Raw genomic sequence first — 26,612 nt, forward strand, 5'->3', positions numbered from 1 at the left:
TGAAGATTTTTAAACTATGGTCACTTTTGGCAAGGAATGCCATGAGGGTGCTGGATGAAACTAGTATAGCCAGTAATGGACACCATAATGGATACCATGGGCTGGATTTTGCCAGCCCCTAGGAGGTGGGTATGGAGGCGGGACTGCCGGTAAAGTTGCAGAAAGTGGGGGCAGTTGGCAAACCCGCCCCCATCCCACCTCCGTGCCCTTTTGCCAGGAGGCAGGACGCCGTCCTGACCCGGGTCCCGTCTCCTTGAGGCAGGAAAGGGATTAAATCCTTTTAACTGCCTGTTAACAGATAGTTAACAAGCAGAAAAAAGGATTAGCCCAATTTTACCTTTTCAAATGCAGGCTTCCCGACCTCGGAGATCCCCGCCGGGGTGGAGGAGTCGAGCAGGAGGTCTGCAGGGGTCGGAGAGACCTGAAAGTGCAATGTAGAGGTGAGTGCAAGTGTGGAGTGGTAAGCATGCGAGGTGAGTGTAAAGTCTTAGAAAATGTTCACTTACCTTTGTTTCTGCCTACAGCCTTCAGCCGCTCTGGATCCGGAGTCCCGACAGTCATCTGATTTCTACAAAGTAGAAAGGTTTGATGAGTCCTGAACAAAAGGGCTCATCAAACTATACAGAATGTCAGTGTTTGACAGCTTCACAGAGCTGTCAAATGCTGACATTTCTTCTTTCAAGAAATCTTGACAGATGGCACGTCAGACGTTGATGTGTTCTGTCAGTGACTTTCCCTAATTGGCTGCTGAGCCTGCAGGGCGGGCTTAACAAGGTCAATCAGGGGAAAATCCCGCTGGTTGGCCAGAAGATGATGGAGGTGGGACTGAGACCCGGCAAGCAACAGTCTCGCCTCCAACACATCTCCATTCAGAAAATCCAGCCCCATATTTTAATACTGACATTAAAAAAGCTTTGCTGTGATTATAATGTTGTCACTTATAATATTTTCTTCATAAATTCCCACAGTAAACGATATTTTCAATATTAGTGGTGTCTGGCACTTCACTTTGGTTTCTCCATAAAAAAATACATTTCCATCAGTGTTATTGTTCAATGTGTACCTTAGTGTTTTGTATCACAGCGATGGCCATTCTGGTAAGGTGTTACAAAACCACTCTTCTTTTTCAGTGCAGTGGGTACAATCAAAACAAAGTTGACCATCACATCCACAATCAAACAGTATCTTGAGCATGTGCTCATCTTTTACCGCACACTTCAACACAGAGGGGAAATGAACGGCGTTCAGGGGAGATTCGCAGTACGCATCAGCACCATATTTGAGAAGCAATCTTGCCATCTCATAAATGGCCACCTGTACAGCTACAAAAGCAGGGTTTACTGGATCCATGTTGGGTAAGGCACCTGCTCTGAGGAGCACTTCTGTTGTGGCAATGTCATTATTTGACACAGCTAAGAACAGTGTTGATATTTCTTCTGTCATTGTAATTTTCAGATATATGAGCAGCCAGAGGAAAGTTAACATCCAATCCATTACCAATCAAAAGCTGAAGGCACTCTGTGTGACCATTTCCTGCTGCTGAATGGACTGCACTGAGGCCACTTTCTTTTCTCACTTGTCCGTTACAGGGATTAGAGACATCAGAGCTCTGTTAAAGAAGATTTTGCATTAAATAAAGCAATATGATATTCAATAAAAAGTTATTCAATCAAATAACATGAAATAGTACAAAAGGTCATCGACCTCTGTTTCTCTTGCCACAGATGCTCCCTGACCTGCTGAGTATTTCCAGCATTTTCTGTTTTCACAACATGAAATAGTACTTTGTTTTATAAAGCAATTTGCTATCCTTTAGTGTAAATAGATGTTGCGCTACCGATTTGTTTAACTTATTATTTTCTGCCCCGCTGTGTTATGCAATGTTATAGGGAGAGGGAGGGGAAGGAACAGGCCATTCAGCCCATCGAGCCCATTCTGCCATTCAATTAGATAGTGGCTGATCTGTACCACAACTCTATTTAACCGCCTTTGTTCCATATCCCTTGACACACTTACCCAACAAAAATCTATCGCTCTCAGTTTTGAAAGTTTCACTTGGCCCAGCATCCACAGCATTTTGGGGAGCGAGTTCCAGATCTTCATCACCATTTGTGTGAAAAAATGTTTCCTGATTTCACGCCTAAATAGCCTAGCTCTAATTTTAAGATTATGTCCTCTTGTTCTGGATTCCCCGACCAGAGGAAATAGTTTCCCTGTATTTACCCTATATAATCCATTAATCATTTTAAATACCTTGGCCAGAGCACACCTCAACCTTTTAAACTCAAGCCAAGTGTATGCAACCTGCCATAATTTAACCCTTTAGGCCCTGCTCTCATTATGGTGAATCTGTGTTATACCCATTCCAAGGCATATACCTTTCCTGAAGTGTGGTTACCAAAATTGAACACTGTACTCCAGATGAGGTCTGGCCAAGGCTCTGTACAACTGAAGCATCACTTCTTGACTTTTGAATTCCAGCCTCCATGAGATAAAGGCCAACTTTCAATTAGCCTTTTTGATTTTTTTCCCCCTTGCACTAGTTATTAGTTCCTAGAGAACAAATAATAAAAATGACAACAGAGAAGGTCATAGACTTAGGTAGCAGTGGGGAAATTAAAAACCAGAGCGTGTCAGGAAGGGGCAGAAGGTATGGAGTAAAAGGTAAAGTAATAAAAAGGGCAAAAGCAGGAACTAAGTGTCACAAAACACATTTGAAAGTTCTCTATCTGAATGCACGTAGCATTCGTAACAAAATAGATGAGTTAATGGCACAAATAGCTACATATGGGTATGATCTTGTGGCCATTACAGAAACATGGCTGCAGGGTGACAATGCCTGGGAAGTAAACATACCAGGTTATTTAACAATCAGGAAGGACAGGCAGGAAGGAAGGGGAGGTGGGGTGGCTATGCTAATAAAGGAAGGAATCACTGTAATACAGAGAAAGGATATTGGGCCAAAAGATCAGGATAATGAAACAGTTTGGGTGGAGATAAGGAATAATAAGGGGAAAAAAACACTAGTGGGCGTAGTCTATAGGCCTCCGAACAGTCGCAACTCGGTTGGACGGAGTATCAATCAGGAAATAGTTGAGGCTTGTAATAAGGGAACATCTATAATTATGGGGGATTTTAACTATCATATTAATTGGACAAATCAAATTGGGCAGGGCTGCCTTGAGGATGAGTTCATTGAGTGTATTAGGGATGGGTTTCTTGAGCAGTATGTAACTGAACCAACCAGGGGGCAAGCAACCTTAGATCTGGTCCTGTGTAACGAGACAGGATTAATTAAAAATGTCCTAGTAAAGGATCCCCTTGGAATGAGTGACCATAACATGGTTGAATTCCATATTCAATTAGAGGGTGAGGAGGTTGTATCTCAAACAAGCGTGCTAAGCTTGAATAAAGGAGACTATGAAGGTATGAGAGCGGAATTGAGTAGAGTGGATTGGGAAAATAGATTAAAGGGTAAGACGATACATGATCAGTGGTGTACATTTAAGGAGTTATTTTACAACTTCCAAAAAAAGTATATTCCACTGAGAAAAAAAGGGTGTAAAAGAAAAGACAGCCATCCGTGGCTAAGTAAAGAAATTAAGGATAGTATTTGACTAAAAACAAGGGCATATAAGGTAGCCAAATCTAGCGGGAGGATAGAGGATTGGGAAAACTTTAAAAGACAGCAAAAAATAACAAAAAGATTGATTAAGAAAGGGAAGATAGATTATGAAAGTAAATTAGCAAAAAATATAAAAACAGATAGTAAGAGTTTTTATAGTTATATAAAAAGAAAAAGGGTGGCTAAAGTAAATGTTGGTCCCTTAGAGGATGAGACCGGGAAATTAATGGTGGGAAATATGGAGATGGCAAAAACACTGAATGAATATTTTGTATCAGTCTTTACAGTAGAGGACACCAAGAATATCCCAACACTGGACAAGCAGGGGGCTATAGGGGGGGAGGAGATAAACACGATCAAAATCACTAAGGAAGTGGTACTCGGTAAAATAATGGGACTCAAGGCAGATAAATCGCCTGGACCTGATGGCTTACATCCTAGGGTCTTGAGGGAAGTGGCGGTAGGGATTGTGAATGCATTGGTAATAATCTTCCAAAACTCCCTGGACTCAGCAAAGGTCCCGGCAGACTGGAAAACTGCTAATGTAACACCCTTATTTAAAAAGGGCAGTAGACAGAAGGCTGGAAACTATAGACCGGTTAGCCTAACATCTGTGGTAGGTAAAATTTTGGAGTCCATTATTAAGAAGACAGTAACAGGACATTTGGATAATCATAATTTAATAAGACAAAGTCAGCATGGTTTTATGAAGGGGAAGTCATGTTTGACAAATTTGCTGGAGTTCTTTGAGGAAGTAACATATAGGGTGGATAAAGGTGAACCAGTGGACGTAGTGTATTTAGACTTCCAAAAGGCATTTGACAAGGTGCCACACAAAAGATTATTGCTTAAGATAAAAAATCACGGGATTGGGGGTAATATTCTGGCATGGATAGAGGATTGGCTATCTAACAGAAGGCAGAGAGTTGGGATAAATGGTTCATTCTCAGACTGGCAATCAGTAACCAGTGGTGTTCCGCAGGGGTCAGTGCTGGGTCCCCAACTCTTTACAATCTATATTAACAATTTGGAGGAGGGGACCGAGTGTAACATATCAAAGTTTGCAGATGATACTAAGATGGGAGGGAAAGTAGTGAGTGAGGAGGACATAAAAAACCTGCAAGGGGACATAGACAGGCTAAGTAAGTGGGCAGAGATTTGGCAGATGGAATACAATACTGGAAAGTGTGAGGTTATGCACTTTGGCAGGAAAAATCGTAGAGCAAGTTATTATCTTAATGGCAAGAAACTGGAAAGTACTGAAATACAAATGGATCTGGGGGTCCTGGTGCACGAAACTCAAAAGTTTAGTATGCAGGTGCAGCAAGTGATTAAGAAGGCCAATGGAATGTTGGCTTTCATTGCTAGGGGGATAGAATATAAAAATAGGGAGGTATTGCTTCAGTTGTACAAGGTATTGGTGAGACTGCACTTGGAATACTGCATACAGTTTTGGTGTCCATACTTAAGAAAAGACATACTTGCTCTCGAGTCAGTACAAAGAAGGTTCACTCGGTTAATCCCGGGGATGAGGGGATGGACATATGAGGAGAGGTTGAGTAGATTGGGACTCTACTCATTGGAGTTCAGAAGAATGAGAGGCGATCTTATTGAAACATATAAGATTGTGAAGGGGTTGGATCGGGTGGATGCAGGGAGGATGTTCCAGATGATGGGTGAAACTAGAACTAGGGGGCATAGTCTTAGAATAAGGGGCTGCTCTTTCAAAACTGAGATGAGGAGGAACTACTTCACTCAGAGTGTGGTAGGTCCATGGAAGATGCTGCCCCAAAAAGCTGTCGAAGCTACATCATTACATAAATTTAAAACAGAAATAGACAGTTTCCTAGAAGAAAAGGGAATTAAGGGTTACGGGGAGCGGGCAGGAATTTGGACATGAGTCTAGGTTCGGATCGGTCATGGCCCTATGGGTAGCGGAGCGGGCCCAGGGGCCGTGTAGCCTGATCCTGCTCCTGTTTCGTGTGTCTAATTCTGTTAGATTCAGGAGATAGTCCTGTCATAGTGGATTGGCGGTTAGGATCAGATCAACCATGATCTTATTGAATGGCGGAGCAGGCTCGAGGGGCCAATTGGCCTACTCCTGCTCCTATTTCTTATGTTGTTATGTTCTTATGATTGTGTACATGCTCCTCCAGCGCTCCTAATCTCTCACTAAGAAAAGGTAGAGGGGGAGGAAATTTTGGAGGGGTAGAAAGGAAGGGTGTTAGGTGGCAGAAGGGGAAGACAGAGAGGTTGAAAGAGGGAGAGGGGATGGAAGAAGAGAGAGGCGGGGAAAGGATGGGGTGTAGAGAAAGACAAGGTGAGGGTGGAGTGGAAGATGAAGAGAAGTGGGTTGTGGTGTCTCACAGCATTCTGTTCTGGGACTGCTTCTGTTCACTGTATATATAAATGATTTGGATAAAGGGCTAGAGGGAATGGTGAGCAAATTTGCAGGTGGTAGTAAAATACCATGATGGGCGGGAGAGGTTTGGGGCAGGGGTTAAAGACTTAAATATGGGGAACGCGTCCCCAGCACGTTGCACATATACCCTCCACCTTTTTTACAGCAGCGGATATCATGGTGTGTAGAATCCCGCCATGGAGAGGCGAGACACTTCATTAACATATTTAAATCGAGCTCCCACAGTGCAATTGGGAGCCCAATTTAAAATTCACTGCTGCTGCATGGGTTTCCCAGGATTCGGGAAACCCGGCAGTGAAAGGGTGGTGGGAGCTGCCGGCTCCACAAGGTAAGTGCCTTTTCCAGCACTCCTTGTGGGCCTGGAGGAACAGGAGTTCTCCTACCGGGCCCTCAAGGAAGCCTTCGGCCTCCCCCCTGCCGTTCATGGCTTCGCTTTCCCCTCTCCCGATCACCGATCTCCCCCCTCCAGCCCCGATGGCCTCCCTCTCTCCCCTAAGCCACGATGGCCCAACTTCTTCCCTCCCAATTGCCGGCTGTGGACTCCTGCCACTGCTTTACCCTCCCGGCCGTCGGCCAGGCTATCAATCTGGCCGGCAGCCAGGTGGGAAACGGATCAGAAAAACGTTAATGAGGTCCTGCCGTTAAGTTCGGCAAGACCTCCGTGCCCCTTGCCTTGCCGGTTTCTTCGGCCATTTTCGGCCTCCCTCGCACCCTCCTCTCCTCCCCGTATATATTGGAGCCTATGTCATTAAACAGCAGCTGGGTGGAGACAAGTAAAGAAAATATGGTGGGAAGGATCGCACAGAACCTGCTGGATTTTCCTTCTAATTATTTCAATGGAAAAAATGTAGGTGTGATTATCCCTGCCAGATTTTCCTTTCTGCATTTGGTCAATGCTTAATGCAGTAAAGAGGAAACTCCACCCCCAGGTTAGATAGGTGAGTGAACAATAGGGGAATAAAAGGATATGGGAACAAGGCAGGCACATGGGAATAGGACCGTGTGGAGGATAAAGTAAGAAAGAACTTGCATTTATATAGTGTCTTTCTGGAACACAGGACGTCCCAAAATGCTTCACAGCCAAAGAAACTCTTTTGAAGATGTTCACTGTTGTAAAATAGGGAAATGTGGTGGCTAATGGCCCAGAAATTCGGGTCGGGGGCTTCCCGCGGGTGCAAGCCCCCGACCTGCACTTACCTTGCGCGCCGGCCGTTGAGCTGTAGGGCCCCGTGGAATTCCGATCCGGGGCCTGGTCCAGCTGCCGGCGTGCAGTGCTTGCCTGTCCCAGGGGCGCAGTTAGTTCGATGCGTCCCTTGGGATCACGTGGGCCATGGGCAGCCAATCGGAGGAGGGAAAAGCCCATTCATAAGTCTTGACAGGAAGAGCTGTCAAGACTTATAAATGCTACGGCCCCAAAATAGCAGTAAACCTTCAAATTAATTATTAAAAAAATCACATTTTTAAAAGAAACTATAAATTACATTAAATAAATATTTTAAACAATAATTTAAATTTTTGAAAAAAATATTTTTATTTTCTAACCGGGCTAAAAATAAACTTACCTTGCTTTAAAGTATTTATTTAAAAATAATAAACCTGTGGAATAAATGTTTTAATTTTAATTAATTGACACTTGCCTTGTAAAAAGCAGGCCTTATGCCTGCTTTTTAAATTTCTAAATTCTAAAGACTTACCCTCACGGAAAAACCTGTAAAAAAAACGTAAGTTCAAAGCGCACGCGCAGACTCCCCCGCGCATGCGTTCGACCTCTGAACCCCTTCGTTCAGAGGAACGGAAGTGCCGGTTTCCCGCGCATGCACAGTGTATGCACAAAACCGGCACTTCCATCGGGCTTACGGGTGAGTACACAGCACGTACTCACCTGTGGAGACGCGAATTTCTGGGCCAATGGATTTCTCTGGGAAATCTGACTGTGGACCCAATAAACAGTTTGGAGCTGAGCCAAGCTCTCAGTTGGTCTATTGACGCTGATGGCACTCTGGGTGATTTGGACTTGGCACCAAGTTTGATGAGCAGTACTTAGTTATTAAAATGAGGCCAGAGGCCTCATCCCGACTATAAACCAGATTCTCTAAGTACTTTTTAATAATATGCTGTCCTTATTTATTTTTATCTGGAGATCTAAAATCAACGTTGCTAATCCTAAAATTATGCATTTATGTAATGTCCACCTTGTATAATTTGGAACGATCTTTTTTCTATGAATATATTTGCAGTTGATGGCGCAGTTAAAGGGAGCCACAAAACCAAAATGATAAAATGGCACGATAAATGGTGATTGTGTAACTTGTGTGCTTTATTCTATAATCCCACCATTTTTTTTGAATGAACTTATTTATTATTTGTAGTTTTATATATAATGAAGGTCACACACTTGAATAACTACATTTTTGTATAAAGTAATAAAAACTATTGATCATGTGTTATGTAACTAAATAACAGTATAATGTACACAAATGGTGGTTCCTCTGTCATTCAGTTAAATTATTCCTGTTTCCTAGTTAATGGGCAGATTTTATGATGACTGTGTGACTGTTTAGCATCAGTATTTTTGATGTTAAACAAATAGACCAAAGATGCGGCTTATGTCAAAAAAGACGCAGAAGACCATGCTCGAGTGATGATTGTACATAAGAACATAAGAACATAAGAAATAGGAGCAGGAGTAGGCCAATCGGCCCCTCGAGCCTGCTCCACCATTCAATAAGATCATGGCTGATCTGATCCTAACCTCAAATCTTCTATCACTCTGCATCCACCCGAACCCATGTGATCTCCCGGGAGAGGCGAAAAACCAGATAAAGACCCAATGGCCAATTTGGGAGAAAAAAATCTGGGAAATTCCTCTCCGACCCATCTAGGCGATCGAAATTCTTCCAGGAGATCACTCTGTCCCTATATTTTCTACAGTACTTACCTTCTGTAAAGGCGATCTCCACCCCAGCCAGGAACAGGAATAAAACCATCTCCTGAAATCTAACAGAATTAGAACACAGTAGGAGCAGAACAAGGCTACACGGCCCCTGGGCCCGCTCCACTACCCACAGGGCCATGACCATTCCGAACCCAGACTCATGTCCAATTTCCTGCCCGCTCCCCGTAACCCTTTATTCCCTTTACTTCGAGGAAACTATCTATTTCTGTTTTAAATTTATTTAATGATGTAGCTTCCACAGCTTTCTGGGGCAGCAAATTCCACAAACCTACCACCCTCTGAGTGAAGAAGTTTCTCCTCATCTCAGTTTTGAATGAGCAGCCCCTTATTTTAAGATTATGCCCCCTAGTTCTAGTTTCACCCATCATTGGGAACATCCTCGCCGCATCCACCCGATCAAGCCCCTTCACAATCTTATATGTTTCAATAAGATTGTAGAAGGAGACAGTGCGACATATGAGGTAGGGCTGGTCGTCCATTTCAGGGAAACGTTCTTCACCAGAAGTGACTCTCCCCGTGCTGTTCTGTGTATTAGCAGATGCCCTGTTGTCTTGGGCAAATTGACATCAGCTCCACTTTGCAGGAGAAAGCAAACACATTCAGGGCTTCCACCACAAGCTGTTTCCGATAGTGTAAAGTCTGTGGGTTGTGCAGTTAATAAATACACAGACTTCAGAAGTAACAAACAAACAGGTCTTTACTATTCGAAGGTCCGGGCGAATCTGCCCCAGCAATCCTGCTACAACACTTATATACTGGTGTGGTCACTATCGGTATTACAGTATACAGAAGCCAAACAAATAGTGCCACACCTAAAGTAGTTCCCTTAAAGGTGAACGGTTACATTCAATAGTTCCCTTAAAGATAGACGGGTATATACACTACAATCCTCCCTTTTTAGCTTATTACTTACAGAGTCCCCGTTAAACATACATATCTTCAACTTCCTATAGAACAAATTACAGATATAATCTCGGTGGAGTCGATGTCATATAAAACAATTTACAAATATAATCTCGGTGGAAACAGTTCACAGGTTCAGTCTCTGCGGAAACAGTTCATAGATTCAGTCTCTGATCTTGACTCGTTCCGAACAACATTTCTTTGGTGTAGCCGGTTCCCCTGGCTAGCGTGACTCCTCCATAGCCTTTTTCTTGACATAACAGCTTGAACTTTCGTCCTGTTGAACCAGCAGTGCAGACTTTTACAACCAACTGGCTGTCTTGACATTTTCCAGTTTTTCAACTAATTTAGCTCCTTTCGTAATGTCCCGCCTGGAATGGTAGAAGTGCTAATATTTTAGACAGTTATTATCTTCTGCTTCTTCTTTTTCTTTTCTGCCTTTTTGAAACTCTCGGAGCTCCTTTCTCGGCTGCCAGCTGTAGCGCCACCAACTCTCTATGTTCCTTAGACCTTAAGTGCTTCATCCGGATTTCAGCACTTTGAGAGTTTTCATCATAAGCTGGGCAGACCACATCCTCGTAATATTCAGTGTCACTCAACAGGTCATGGTAATATTCAGGTTCGTCCTGAGTTAGGCCAGCGAGAGAGACTTCTTCTTCCTCCTCACCCGTCTGGACGTTAGCTGACGGTGGTTCCTTCCCTAAACATCTTTCTTGAAAAGCCTTCTTCATGCATTCATATTCATCCCGCTCTTCCTGGGTTATCTGCCATTCCTTCACGACGGACCTCATTTGTGAGTTCAATACCTTCCTTTCCATCGGTAATTGCGTTATCAGGCTATGTAACCCTTCTACTGAAGTAACGGTTTCCACATTCTTCTGTTCACCTTGACGTGATTCAACGTACTTTTGGCATCCTTGTAAAATTTGTGTTGCCACCTCAGCTATCTCCGTGACTTTTGAGAGCTCCGAACTCGTTCCCCCTGAAGATTGAAGCTCGTGTTCAGATTGTTCCCCTTGCAGAGTCTTGTCCTTCAGCATATGAAGGAGTTGGCCGACCGTTAACTCTTCCCTGGGAACACGGTGGATCAGAGTCTTCTCCATTTCATCCACCTCTTTCTCCAATACTTCCACCTTACGTTCCTCTTGAACTTTGGCTTTCAGCGCTCGGAAAAGTTGCGCCCTGATGCTCTCTAGTTCATGTTCAGGGACCATTCTTACAGTGTCCTGTTCTTCCACTGAAAGGATTCCCAGTTGAATCTGTTCTTCAAGTTGTTGAACCTCGGTCATTGCCGCCTCATATTTGTCTTGGGTGTCCTTCAATGTTTTTATAAGTTCTTGGACATCCTGTCTTTCATGCTCTGCCATGATTTTCACCTCTAATTGCTCATCTATGGATGGAGCTTCTATCGATGAGTCTGTCTTGGCCTTGAGCTCATCAAGAATTTCCTGCAGCCTTTGGACTTCTTGCTCATGTTCAACCTTTAGTTGTTCATATGCTTCTACTGAAACTAGCTTTTCGGAGGCTGCCGAGTTAACCCCCTCCAGAATTGTAGCCTGGGCCTGTTCATACTGTTCTTTCAACTTCTCACACTCTGCTTGTAAGGAGTCGTAGAGAAGAACTGGAATAAAATCCTGGCTCCCTGAAGATTCCTCTTCCTTTGGTTCATTCTGTAAATATTCTAGTTCCTGAACAGCATCAGGGGAATGTGATTGGTATTTGACCATGATGGCTCTATGGTCGCTCTCTGCTTGAGCTAGCTGTCTCTGTAGCCTTTCCAGGTTCCCCCATTCGGTGTCCCAGAACTTTTCCATATTTTTCATCTCCTGTACGAGACGGTCACTCAACTGTTCTAATTGTTGTCATACTTTGACATAAGTTTGCGTCCGAGCTCGATGTTCTTCCGTCATGGATGAATCCTTTGCTTGAACAGGCTCAGAATTCTCTGTCAACCTGGAGTTCTGCTCTGCAGCTTTATTCTTCTTGGTACCATAAGTCCTTCTGCCTGTCTTCGTTTTCTTTCCCATCGTCGGCAAGTCCCTTTTAGCCTTGTCTTCCATTTTCGACTTGGTCTTAACATCATCCATTTCAGAATCTGAGCTAATAGCTTGCACCGAGTCCTCCCTCATTATGGCTTTTAGGTAATGCCATTCCATGTCTATTTTCTTAATCCACTCCCGTCCTAGAAGTGGTGGTCCTCCCTCAGGTAATACGTACAAGCTCATTCTTGGGTGTTCTTTACCTCTATCTCTCACCTTGACTCTTATTTTCCCCACGGGGTATACGTTATGCCCCGTGTATGTCTGTAATACGAACTTGGTATTTCTTAAAGGTATGTGAGAGAATAGCCGGTGGTAGTCCCTTCGGTTGATGACTGATAGAGCTGATCCAGTGTCCAGCTCCATTCTTACTTGGACTCCAGCTATTTTTAGTATGACCCAGATGGCCTGTAGATCCGTTTCTTTACCCACATTGTGGATTCTCAGACTACCCAGCTCCTGGTTGTTTGGGTCTGAGTCTGAATTCTGTTCGTCTGAACTCTTCTCAGCCACCTTGTGTACCTTGTTGTACTTTTCTGGTGGTGGCTTCCTTTGATTATTGGTCTTTTTCCCGGACCGGCATACCTTCGCGATGTGACCCAGTTTGCCACATTTTCTACACTCTTGGTTCTTAAACCAGCATTGATTCTGGTCATGCGTTGTCTTCCCACAACGGTAGCATTTTGTTGTGCTTGAAGTAATTTGGTCCACCCCGAGTGCCGCCGCCTTTAGTTGCATTTCCGCCGTTCCTTTCGCTGCGGCTTCGTGCGATGCAGCTATAAGGACAGCCCTGTCCAGTGTGAGGTCGTTCTCTTCCAGTAGTCGCTTCTGCGTCCCTTCTTTGGACAATCCGCATACGAACTTGTCCCGCAGCGCTTCTGTCAGATTCCCTCCGAACTGGCAGTATTTCGCTAGCCTACGCAGTTCGACCAAGTATTCCGCATTGCTTTCGTCTTTCTTCTGCGTTCTTGCGTAGAATTTGAATCGTTCAGCCAGCATCAGCGGTGTGGGGTTCAATTGGTCCTTCAGCACAGCCACAATCTCTTCGAAGGTCTGATCCGCTGGTTTATTTGGTGCTATTAGATGCTTCAAGAGCCCGTATGTTTTTGCCCCCATCGAGTTTAGCAATGTTATCGCCTTGTCGTCTTCCTCTATTTTGTTGGCTTCGCAATAGATCTCTATGCGTTCCACGTACGTGGCCCAGTCTTCTATTTCAGAATTAAAGTCGTTAATATTCCCTCGCTTAGGCATCTTTCTTCCCTTGGGATCAGCACCAGTATTTCTTTAAGTATTCTTATTTATTTGTTTGTTTCTAAGATGGTGGTTTTCCCACGAAATCGGCGGTTTCCCGCTCTTTCCTTCTCTCCCCGCCCACTTCAATGGCGGTATGTCAATCAAGATGGCGGTTTTCCCACGAAAATGGCGGTTTCCCGCTCTTCCTTTCTCGCCCCGCCCACTTCAATGGCGGTTTCCCGCTTCTGGTGTCTTCTCCGCCTAATGGCGGCTTCCCGCGTGTCTTCCCGGTGGAAGGGGTACGCTTCCCCCACAGCGGACAGGTTCAGCCGCTGGCTGGCTACCGCACAGCTCCCCTTACTCGGCTATGTCTTTTCCTCCCGCCCGCACGGCTCTACCGGCGCTGGGTACACCCTGTTAACGGAGGACAGTTCAGCCGCTGGACTGGCTCTCGTGCAGTCTCTCTCTCCGTACCCGGCTCTGTCGCTCTCTCACCCGCACGTTCGGTGCTACCGGCCCTGGGTACCCCGTTGGTGGAGAACAGCTCAGCCGCTGGACTGGCTCTCGCGCAGTCTCTCACCCCGTTTTCGGCTGTGTCTCTCACCCACTCCCGCACGTTCGGTTTTGCCGGCTCTGAGTACCCCGTTGGTGGAGAACAGCTCAGCCGCTGGACTGGCTCCTCGCAGTCTCTCTCTCCGCACCCGGCTCTCACCCGCACGGTTCCCGTTCGCCTCCCCAGCCCTCTCGCAGACCGGTGTTTCCCTCCCCGGCTGCGGCTGGGTTTCTCTTCCCGCGCCTACTCGCAGGCTCAGCGCTTCGTGGCTGCGGTCGCTGTCCGGATTTTTTTTCCGCCGATCGCGGTCCGGCTGTCACCCGACGCCGTTGGACCCGACTTTTGGCCAGCACAGCTCCCCCTCGACCGAGGTCGAGTGCTCTGCCCTTATCCTCCGGATACTTCTACACCTTCCCCTACTCACAGTCTCTTCGGCCGCCTTGTTTCTTGCTGGTCGGCTCACTCCGCACCGTGGCAGAAGGGTAGTCAGTGCCTGTTGCTGATACAGCTTTTGTTGTTAGTCTTCCTGCTTTCTGTTGTTGCAGCCTCGTGTTTTCTTTTGGTAGCACGACGAGGGCGGTTGTCTCTCTTCGACGCTCTTCGTTGCTTTTGGTAATCTTGCCGCAGGGTACGATTGGACTCGTCGCCACTGTAAAGTCTGTGGGTTGTGCAGTTAATAAATACACAGACTTCAGAAGTAACAAACAAACAGGTCTTTACTATTCGAAGGTCCGGGCGAATCTGCCCCAGCAATCCTGCTACAACACTTATATACTGGTGTGGTCACTATCGGTATTACAGTATACAGAAGCCAAACAAATAGTGCCACACCTAAAGTAGTTCCCTTAAAGGTGAACGGTTACATTCAATAGTTCCCTTAAAGATAGACGGGTACATACACTACAGATAGAACAGATGCACCATCCACTCAGGCAACAGTCACATCTCCACCTAAAAGGGGATGGATATCGAAAGTCACGTCACCAAAGTCCACAGCAAAAATCACTAGCACTAATGCTGTTAAACATTTTATAGATGTTATTTATATTATAGAAGATTGCCTCTGCCCTCTGCCAATCAACTCCAGCTTAATTCTAGTTCCCAGTGTTTTAAGTCTTACATAAATCCTATTAAATAATCTTTGTATTATTTTAAATTAAATGTGCTGATATGAACGTGATGTTACATTAAATTTGCCATTTATTAATCTTTTGTGTTAACTGAGGGGAAGCATAATGATGCTATAAAATAATCATTTTCTTTACTTCAGTAACTGTGCCAAGTGCTCTCGGGTTAGAAATTGTGAGAGTGTGAACATGTAGGGAACACTCAAATTTATGAACTTGCTATTTAATTTTCCAAACTCTCTGTGCTCCCTTGGAAACGATTCCATCTCAGAATGTATGTATTGATGTATTAGGTACCATGTTTAACCAGGTGCTTCAGCTCTTCTGTATGCCCACGACGGGCACTGATTGTCACAGGGGTTACTCCATATAAATCTGGTTTGCAGTTGAAGGTTGCGAGTGCGTTAACAAGATCACTGTGCCCCCGTCTGACTGCCTCATGCAGTACAGTCCATTTCTTTTACTGGGCTGTGTGACATCAGCTCCATGACCGAGTAACATGAACGTACTCCTTCAGCTGGCATTTGTCACAGCTGAAAAAGAAATGACAATACTTCAGTTGTTTGTCTTCTATATTATCTGTAGGTAAAGCAAGCACTGCTTGATCACTCAATATAAAACATTTCACATTTATTATCTTTACGTAAATTGTTCCGCATAATAAAGTTTTAAAAACAAAAATATCCATTCATGGGGCGTGGGCGTCGCTGGCAAGGCTGGCATTTATTGCCCATCCCTAGTTGTCCTCCACAAGGTGGTACTGTGCCTTCTTGAACCGCAGTGGTTTGATATAGCTGAGTGGCTTGCTAGGTCACTTCTGAGGCCAGTTAAGGGTCAACCACGTTAGTGTGGGACTGAAGTCACATATAGGCCAGACCGGGTAATGACAGTGGGCTTCCTTCCCTAAAGAACACTTGTGAACCATTTGGGTTTTTAACAACAACTTCATAGTCATTTTTAGTGATATCAGTGTTTTCTTTCCAGATTTGTTTTTTAAACTAATTTCAAATTTTCAAACTGTCATGGCGGGATTTTGAATTCATTTTCTCTGGATTATTAGTAACCTACCACTACCGTACCTGACAACTGCATATTATTTTGTAATTGAATTCTGCAATTTGTGATCAGTTTATAAAGGGGCTTATTGCAGGCTTTTAATCATCATTTGGCCTTTATTACAGGAGGATTTGAGTATAAGAGTAAAGACGTCTTACTGCAATTATATAGGGCTCTGGTGAGACCACACCTGGAATATTGTGTACAGTTTTGGTCTCCTTACCTAAGGAAGGATATACTTGCCATAGAGGGAGTGCAACAAAGGTTCACCAGACTGATTCCTAGGATGGGGGGATTGTCCTATGAGGAGAGATTGAGTAGACTGGGCCTATATTCTCTAGAGTTTAGAAGAATGAGAGGTGATCTCATTGAAACATGCAAAATTCTTACAGGGCTTGACAGGGTAGATGCAGGGAGGATGTTTCCTCTGACTGGGGAGTCTAGAACCAGGGGTCACAGTCTCAGAATAAGTGGTCGGCCATTTAGGACTGAGATGAGGAGAAATTTCTTCACTCAGAGGGTGGTGAATCTTTGGAATTCCCTATATCAGAGGGCTGTGGAGGCTCAGTCATTGAGTATATTCAAGACAGAGATCGATAGGCCAAATGGGCTACACCTGCTCCTATTTCTTATGTTCTTATATTCTTATTTATAGTTGTGTAACAATTATACGGGTGACTGCTTCAATCTGGTTTACTTGCATTAAAATTACCCAGCCCACTCAACAGAAGAATTCATCTGTGTAAATGTAATATTTGGGAGCGGTGAGAAAACATTTGAATACTTCTAACCTGAGTTGAGAGAAACTCTTTCCCATCTAAAAATATTATGCCAAAAATAATAGCTGGTATTCTTGCTACTTGCTTGCATTGGCGGAATTACAATGGTCGCGCATGTCTACACACCCATTGACCCTGCTGCTTCCTGGAGTTAGCTAATTTGCATAAAAATCAGCAGTCTCCCACTGGAGAGCCACCAGTGATTGGATGTTGGTGTGAGGCAGGAGTGGCGGGAAAGTGGGAAGGCCGTGTCATGTTTAAAGGCTGGTAGCAGCTTAAAGAGGAAGTGGCACCATTGACAGCATTGGAGAGAAATCAGGGCAGCCCGAAGATGTGCAGGAAGAGAGTTTCTAAATTCAGTGAAATACATATGGATGTTGTTACTGGAAACTGAGGGCAAGAAGGCAGGACTGTTTGGCACACAGGAAAATAAATTATTTTGGGCCACCGTGAGGGCACAGTGACAGGAGGTGCCTAATGTTGTTAATGTCACCTCCATAACTCCAAGCTCAGCAATGCAATGCAGAACTTTCTATTATGATTTGATTAGAATGGGCAAGGTAAGTGCCTCACCTACCCCAGTACATAGTGTACAACCAGCATCTCATCGTCTTGGCATAATCAACATGTCTCACAGTGTAATTGCATTCTTGTATAGATGTGTCCGTGGCACTAATAGTTTCTGTACATAGTTGGCATCCCACCTGGATAATATATGATCAGAGGCACTCTGCATGCAATCTATTTAAACTGTATCTGCCAACCCTCTGAGTGTCACAGTTATTAGTTTTAGCATGTGCATGCAGTGAATGGGTATCATTTCCAGTACTCCGATAAGCTGCGTGAGACAGTCATGTCACATACTCCGCAGTTATTTTGCAGAAGGTGGCCCATATTGTGAAAAAGGGAAAGACCAAGGCGAGGGGGGGGGGGGGTTGTGGGGTGGGGGGAGGAATGACAAATATTCGAGAGTTCACCTGCACAAGAAAGAGGCACTCAGCATAATGGGGCCTCTGGTGGTCAAAGATTTAGGAGATGGAGAGATTGGTGGGCTGGTGGTACAACCAGGTGTGCGCATAGATGAATTAATTCTGCTTCCTGACTGTTACGCAGCCATTGTTAAGCAGACAGACACTGCAACAATATAACTGTATCCTTAGGTATGAAGGGGAGCTTACTGGTGAGAGAGCTCATATTAGTTCTGTTATCTGTACACCTATTAGATGAGATGCCTCTGGATGTAGGTAATGAAACGGAGGAAGAAAATCCCTCTCATTCTGGCCGCTGACCTGCCAGAATACCTTCACCCACACCTTCATTCATTCCTTTGCTGTTAAAATCTCCCGAGCCTCACTCTGCTGAGGTCAGGATGGTTTGCTGCCAACTTCGGTCCCCACCCTCCCAATTCAGCCCCAAGTTAAAATTAGGATTTATCTTTCCAGTTTTATTCATATATTGTAGGAATGTCTAATTCCTATCAAAAGACTGAGGTCGACTCAGGCGATCAATCAAAAGATGTTTAATGTAAAACTAACTGAGATTAACAAACAAAAGCACGAGAACTACGAATACAGGTCTAGTCAGTTCGGAGGCTCCACGAGGACTGCTTGGGAGGTCCCGTGGCCGGTGTCAAGACGTCATCATGTTTTTCCCGCCGTTGGGGATCACGTGATGAACGGCGTGACGTCATCGCGTTTGCCTGCGCTCTTAAAGGGACCGTGCTCTGTACATGCAAACAGTATATACAAAGATACAGATTCAGGCTGTAGCTAACACATTGTTAAAGGGAATTATATACAGTTGATCCGAGTCCCTTAGTGGCTCTGCCACATGTGCCCCCCCAGAATTGTCTTTAACAGAAAAAGTCAAACGGCGAGGAGGCCTAACAAGCCTGTCAGAGCGACTTCTGTACACCTGAAGTGGAAGCTGCTGGACGGCGGGCGGGCTGGCGGGTGGTTGCGCTTGATCTGGCATGGCGACTGTGGGCAGTCGACCGCGTTTTGGCGGCTGCGCGGTCTCGACAGGGCGGTCAAGGTCCAAGTGTGCCGGCTTCAACCGGTCAACCGAAATGTGGTCCGGTTTACCTCCGATATCCACCGAGAAAGTTTTGTCTCCCGGCTCCAGCACGCGGAAAGGACCAGTGTAAGGGGCCTTGAGCGGATCCCGATGAGCGTCGTGGCGGATGAACACATATTCGGCGTTCTTCAGCTCTGCTGGGACGTGGGAGCTCTGAAAGCCATGATGCGATGTTGGTACTGGTGCAAAACACCTGGCTGCCTCCTGGTGGCTGAGGAGTTGGTCGGATGCAGATCATGGTTCTGTTGGCATTGGAACAAAGTCCCCTGGCACTCGCAGCAGCTGACCATAGACTAGCTCTGCAGAGGACGAGCGAAGATCTTCCTTGGGTGCCGTGCGAAGACCCAATAGGACCCACGGTAGCTTGTCTGCCCATCCAGCGCCTTGGAGGCTGGCCCTCAGTGCGACTTTTAGCGACCTGTGAAATCGTTCGCACAGGCCATTCACCTGTGGATGGTAGGCTGTGGTGCGATGTAGCTTGATGCCGAGCCCCTGAGCCACTGCTTTCCAGAGCTCAGAGATAAACTGCGGTCCACGGTCAGAAGAGATGTCCGCGGGTACCCTGAAACGGGCGACCCAAGAGGAGATGAACGCCCTGGCTACGTCTGCCGAAGTGGTGGATGACAAGGGAACTGCCTCTGGCCATCTAGTGGTGCGGTCTACCATCGTTAGGATATGTGTAAACCCATGGGAAGGTGGAAGTGGCCCCACCAGGTCCACATGCACGTGGTCGAACCGTCGTTCCGGAAATGCAAAGTTGGCCAATGGAGCTTTGACGTGACGCTGCACCTTGGCCTTTTGGCAGACCACGCAGGTGTTGGCCCAGTCGCGGACATCCATATGCATGCCCCGCCAAACAAACTTGGATGACATCAGCCTTTGTGAGTCCTTCATTCCAGGGTGTGACAACCCGTGTATGGCGTAAAAAACTTTGCGGCGCCAGGCGACCGGCACGATAGGGCAAGGATCTCCTACGGAGACGTCACAAAGTAGCATGGTGCCTGCGGCATGGAATTTGACGTCGGCCACTTGGAGGCTAGAGGGGCTGGTTCGGTAAGCCTGCACCTCCGGATCCGAGGCTTGATCTGCGGCCATGAGGGCATAGTCGATGCCAAGCTGGACCGCATGAACGGTCGCGTGGGAGAGGCAATCTGCCACCAGGTTGTCTTTACTGGCCACGTGCTGAATATCTGTAGTGAATTCCGAGATAAACGTTAGCTGATGTTGTTGTCGGGCTGACCACGGTTCGGTGGTCTTGGCCATAGCGAAAGTTAGTGGCTTATGGTCCACAAAAGCAGTGAAAGGACGTCCTTCCAACAAAAACCGGAAATGGCGGATGGCCAGAAAAAGAGCCAGCAACTCCCGGTGGAAGGTACTGTACGCTCGTTCGTTTCGCCGTAGTTGACGGCTGAAGAATGCCAGCGGTTGCCACGTTCCATTTACCCACTGTTCCTGCACTGCGCCGATGGCATAGTCGGACGCGTCGGTGGTGAGGGCGATGGTGGCACCTGGCAGCGGGTGCGCCAGCATGGTCGCGCTGGCTAGGGCGCGTTTTGTGTCATCGAACGCACGGTCCATGTCGACCATCCAGCTTACCGGATTCTTGCCAGACTTGCCCTTGAGGGCCTCGTACAGGGGCTGCATGAGCAAAGCTGCCTTAGGCATGAAACGGTGGTAAAAATGTACCATTCCGAGGAACTCCTGCAGGGCCTTGATGTTCTGCGGGCGCGGAAAGGATGTCACCGCCTCTACCTTCGCTTGCAAAGGCACCGCTCCGTCCGATGTAATGCGATGTCCCAGGAAATCAATGTGGGGCAGACCAAACTGACACTTGGCCGGGTTGAGAATCAGGCCGTGTTGGCTGAGGCGTCGAAAGAGGGTGCGTAGGTGCGCAACGTGTTCCTCCTTATTTCGACTGGCCACGACGATGTCATCTAAGTAGACGAAAAGGAACTTGAGGTCCCGCAGCACGGAGTCCATGAGGCGCTGGAAGGCCTGGGCGGCGTTCTTCAACCCAAAATGCATCCTCAAATATTCAAAAAGGCCGAATGGGGTGATGACTGCGGTCTTCTGCACATCCTGCGGGTGTACCGGGACCTGGTGGTAGTCTCGGACAAGATCCACCTTGGAAAACACGGTGTTCCCTGCCAAATGGGCAGAGAAATCCTGAATGTGGGGGATCGGGTATCGATCAGGCATGGTAGCGTCGTTAAGTCGCCGATAGTCGCCGCATGGCCGCCATCCGCCACCAGGTTTTGGTACTATGTGGAGAGGCGAAGACCAGGGACTATTCGACCGGTGAATAATCCCCAGGCATTCCATCGTAGCGAACTCCGCCTTCGCGACCGCCAGCTTGCCGGGTTCGAGGCGCCGGGCCCGCGCGTGGACCGGGGGGCCGGTGGTGGTGATGTGGTGTTCCACACCATGTTTCGTGGCTGTAGAGGAGAACGTAGGTCTGGTCAGGTCTGGAAATTCACTTAGCAGGCGAGTGAACTCATCCAGAGCTGGGAAAGCACAGGAGACGGCGCGCGACATGGTGTTACAACGGTGGCAAGGAATAGAGTGAAACGTGGCCGCGTTGATCAGCTGCCGGTTCCGCACATCGACCAGGAGGCCGTTGGCGCACAGGAAATCTGCGCCGAGGATGGCTTGTGAAAACTTGGCCGTAACAAATTCCCAAACAAATCGCTGGCCACCGAAGCACACCTGGACCCGCTGTTTGCTGAAAGTCTGAATAGCCCCGCCATTAGCCGCTTCGAGGGAGAGGCCGTGCCTCCCAGCTTGTACATTGATAGCGGACGTGGGTAGAATGCTGCACTGTGCGCCAGTGTCGCATAGCAATTGCCGACCAGAGATGGAATCGGTGGTGAACAGCAGCTTGCCAGCATTTCCGATTGCCATCACAGCCGTGGGGCACCCATCAGACCCGTTCTTCTTTTGCCGGGGTTGTAGTTGTTTTTTTTGGGAGAAAAGCTGCAGGGAGGGCGGCAACATCTTGCTTTCGCGCCAAACCGCGTGTAGTAGAAGCACAGCCCCGAAGGTTGAGGAGCTGGGGCGGCGTCTGTGGGGGATGGGCGCCTTGTGGCAGCGCAGTACTGCTGCATCACCGCGAAAATCTTGTCCGCTTCGGCAGCAAGCGCTGCGCAGTCTGTGACTTCGGACCTGGCCAGGGCAGCTTGTACTTGCTCCGGGACCTGACTGAGGAACAGCTCCCTAAAGAGGAAGCATTCCGGTTCGGAGCCAAGGAGCGTGAGCATTTGGCTCATAAGCTCAGCCGGCTTGGAGTCCCCGAGGCCGGGCAGAGTGAGCAGTCGGCGGGCGTGCTCCGACTTTGTGAGCCCGAAGACCTGTAACAACCGCGCCTTGAGTGTTTCATACTTGCGGTCGTCCGGGGGGTTCTCAAGCAGGCTGACGATCCGCGAGGCGGTGGAGCTGTCAAGTGCGGAGACCACGTAAAAGTAACGGGTCTGATCCGCAACGATGTTCCGTAGTGCAAACTGGGCTTCGACCTGGATGAACCACGAGGTCGCTTGTTGCCCCCAGAATTGCGGTAGCTTCAATGTAACAACGTTTGTTTCCATGCTTTGTTCCTTCTGCGAAAACCGTTCGCAAAAGTCGGGGTCACCACTGTAGGAATGTCTAATTCCTATCAAAAGACTGAGGTCGACTCAGGCGATCAATCAAAAGATGTTTAATGTAAAACTAACTGAGTTTAACAAACAAAAGCACGAGAACTACGAATACAGGTCTAGTCAGTTCGGAGGCTCCACGAGGACTGCTTGGGTGGTCCCATGGCCGGCGTCAAGACGTCATCACGTTTTTCCCGCCGTTGGGGATCACGTGATGAACGGCGTGATGTCATCGCGTTTGCCTGCGCTCTTAAAGGGACCGCGCTCTGTACATGCAAACAGTATATACAAAGATACAGATTCAGGCTGTAGCTAACACATTGTTAAAGGGAATTATATACAGTTGATCCGAGTCCCTTAGTGGCTCTGCCACAATATAATGAAAAGTCTTGTGCGAAAGGAAGGTGTTTCTGAGTTAACAACAGAAAATGCTGGAAAAACTCAGCAGGTCAGGCAACATCCGTGGAGAGAAATTTGAGTTGACGTTTCGGGTCGAAACCCTTTTTCAAAACATGTTTCTGAGTGTTGAGTTCCTGAGGGATTTCTACAAAAGTTATGACACGTCATTCAAATTAGTGGAAAGGTGTAGCCATGAACCGATGTGGGCATCTGGGCTTTCCCATAAAAAGGTGAATCAGAGTATTAGTCCTCGTCAGAAGGTTACCTGGAATTTTCTCCCAATCTCCCATCATAACTTCGGTGGAAGAAATTACAGAGAAACAGAGTAAACAACCGTTTGCACTATTTCTCCGAAGTTACAGTGTGCGACTGAAGGACACTCAAGGAAATTCTACACACATAAGAACATTTATACCGTGTCTTAGCCCACGCACAGGAACATTCCCAGGACCCTCTGTGTTATCCTGATGTCCCTTCTCTGCTTCCAGATCCTCCGCCTGTAGGATAGAGTGTACCTGAAGGATTTAGTAAATATTGTTAAGGTTTTGTAACCATTATTAAATAACTGTAATATGTGAAATTGTATGTTAAAAACCTAAAAAGCCTGTATAAAATGCCGAATGGCTGGGAAGCAAAGCATGATGGTAAAATTAAGCCAACATTATGTTAACTGCAAGAATAGTGCTGAGGTAGTGTAAATTTTCTCTTATATTAAAAACAAGAAGCCAGTGAAGGATTAATTAAGTCTCAAAGTAAGATAGAGGGTTTTCAATACCTAACATTCCTTATCGCTGAAGTTTCAGACCAGGCTAGATAATGGGCTATGGGAAAGGCAAAAGACCTCTGTTGTAATTCATGGGAAGTCTGGCTATGTAAAAGCTCGCATAGTAAAGCTCACAGCAGAAAAGGGGAGGGAATCATAGACCGTACTTGCGAAGGTCAGAATGGTGAGATAGCCCAAGCAGCTGCAGGTTGCTATGTATTTTGAAGGGGAAAAAAAGGTGTAAAGGAACAGCTATTGAACACTGAAAGCAGCACAAAACCAGAGGATGAGAAGCTTCAGTCAACAGAACACAGCAAGAGAATAAAGAGACTGCACCACAGTTACTTATGCACAATATACTGTACCCAGAGCGGTTTGTGTAATCACGGACAAATTAATTCAGTGCTTTTAAAAGCTACAGATTGGCGTCCAACGTGGGGCTGTGACTATTAACTGAAACCAGGTCCATTGTGCATAAGGCAGGCGCTTGGATTTTTGCTTGGATTTTCGTCTGATCAACGAATGTCCTTGTGGAAAGTTAGGTTATCTAATAGGTAGTGTCTCTTTAACGTACAGCAGAATGTCGAGTGAGAATTTTTTTTGTGGACTTTAAAATGAAGTTAGTGAAGAAGTGCGAGGATGCACAGTGTAGGGGGTGATGGGTGTGGCGCGTGCACCCAGTCAGTTATGCCCCTGACTGTTTTGTGAGCGGTTCGAATCGCTCCCATGCCCCTGGGTTCTAGACACTGGACGTAGGTACAGGCAGCGATACAGAAAACTCGAGTAGACAGGTGGTTTGGATGCAAGCAAAAACCAAGATTTTATTGAACAGGAGAATTAATACAGTCTTAAAAGGAAGTTATCACTATAACATTACAGGCAAATGCACTTATACAGGGAATGGGGAACACACGGCACGTTAAGGGAAAACAACTATCTTAACAATCCCCTTATCCTTATCCCACTCCTATACCTAACTAGATTAAGCTATGAGGGGCCAAAATTCATGCTCACCAATCCAAAGATAAAAGCCAACTGTTAACGAGTGCGAGTTTTGAAGTCTGGATTTTGGTCCTTCTAGGTACCTTGTCGCCACGTGGTCCTCAGGGGTGCGGTGTTGGGTTGGTTACTGCGACACACCCTCTCCCCTCCGCTACCATCGTCATCTCATCTCGCTGGGTTCTCCTCTTCTTCTCCCTCGGGCGGTCGTCGGTGGTAAAGTTACGTCGATGAGACGATTAGCAGTTTTTACTGCTTAGATTTTACTACCCATCCTTTGAACACCAGTTTATTTGTCAAGGTGTGGACACCTGCGTTTATCTGCAGTGTTCAACAAGATACTTGTCTTCACCGTCCTTAAGGACTTTCTTCCCCCAAGCGTCAGCTTATAACTAGGCGCTTGGTTTAATTATCGATACGTTTTTCGTTGCCCTGCTCTGCCCTTATCGAGTTATTATCGTCTTCTTCGTCTCCACTCGTCTCATCTCGTCAGACTACTATACGAGTCCTGGGCTACCTACTCAACTTCGTCTCGCCCCCTTTTGCGGCCTGGGCATCCTGGATGGCTGTGGACTTGGGCCTCGCTCCCCTTCCTAGCAGTTGGTATGGTGTTTCTGGCTACTGAAAATCTGCTCCGGGGAGAGAGAACCCGCCACGAGGCCAGGGCACGAGTACGAGTGGCAGCCCAAGAGGCCGGAGCCACGAGAGCAGGGTCAAGGGCAAGAGCAAGAGAGAGAGATTGCCACCCGGGGCCTTCAGTTATACCTTTTCAAAAAATCCTTATCTTCGCACCAAATCAGGTTAGTTCTTTGTCTTAAACTTGGCGGGCTAGTTTAAACAATGGCGGCAATCTATACTGACGGTTTTTTAGATGGCCGGTAATCGCATCTACCGGTCCAATAATTGACTTATATTGTCCTGAAAGTTCCTTGATGGGCTTATCCAGCCTTGATGGCTGTGTTAATCTGTTTCTGATTATGTATGCAGGCTGTTTGATGGCTTTAACTATAGGCCTCACTGAATTTAGATCTGTCTCCAATTTGGTCTAATACATAATTAAAATCCTGTCTCGTTCCAAAATACAAAGTTTCTCTTCACAGAAAGCCTGCAGCCTTAGTTTCGATTTCTCCCAAGATGTCTGCGCTGCAGAATCCATTTTGGAACCCCACAGGCTTTCTGCCACGAGACACGGATGCCATCTTAGGTACCCTTTTCAAATTAAAAATGCCCATGCAGGGTCCCTTTTATTAATAACTAGCTGGAGTACCCGGCATTGCCGAGGGAACTGAAGAACCCTCTGACATGTTTATAAAACTGTTTATAAAACTGTTGGGATTGAAGAACTCTTCCTAAGCACCCAGGAGATGGTTGTTTAACTTAGTTTTTTGTTAATGGGGATCGACAGTAGCCAAAAATTCAAGTTTTTACAGTTTTCCTTCTATGTCACTTTGGAGGTAGCAAGCAGAATTATAATTTTGCAATGTTATCATTGACATTAATGTGTCATGATCATATAATGATTGTGCATTATTGTAAAAAGCAATAAAATTGTTGAAATTTTTAATGAGAGGACCACATTCCGCTTAAAAAAGACTCAAACAATGATTATGATTTAAAAATGAAATTTTCCATAGCCAACCCAGGAGGAAATTGCATGGCTTCATTTTTTTAAGAGTTTCCGAGATTAGGCATTTTTATTGAGAAAAAAATCCTTCGCCAAATGCGCCAACTATTTGCATAATACAGCTCTGATGGACAGGTATTGATGGCGGAGTATATTTTCTTTCTCTATGCCCTTCCGATCGTTAATTGGCAGCGCGTAAAATATAGTGGCATTGAAGGAATTTTAATCTGAATAAAAAAAACAAATTGGCCTAGTCTCTTTCGTTTTTTTAAGAGTTTCCCAGAATCGGTATTTTTATTGTGAAAAAATTTCTTCTCCAAATGCGCCAACTATTTGCATAATACAACGCTGATGGACAGGTATTGATGGTGGAGTATATTTTCTTTCTCTATGCCCTTCACATCGTTACTTGGCAGCGCGTAAAATATA

The 26,612-nt window shown here is 46.2% G+C and overlaps 1 pseudogene; it reads right to left on the reverse strand.

The window, feature by feature from the left end:
- Positions 1-1,077: 1,077 nt before the first annotated feature.
- LOC147110656 (dynein axonemal heavy chain 12 pseudogene) lies at positions 1,078-1,629 on the reverse strand (annotated as a pseudogene).
- Positions 1,630-26,612: the final 24,983 nt, after the last annotated feature.

The sequence above is a fragment of the Somniosus microcephalus genome, chromosome 11 (assembly GCF_052327205.1).
Source record: "Somniosus microcephalus isolate GS21.2 chromosome 11, FLI_Smic_1.0, whole genome shotgun sequence".
NCBI lineage: Eukaryota > Metazoa > Chordata > Chondrichthyes > Squaliformes > Somniosidae > Somniosus > Somniosus microcephalus.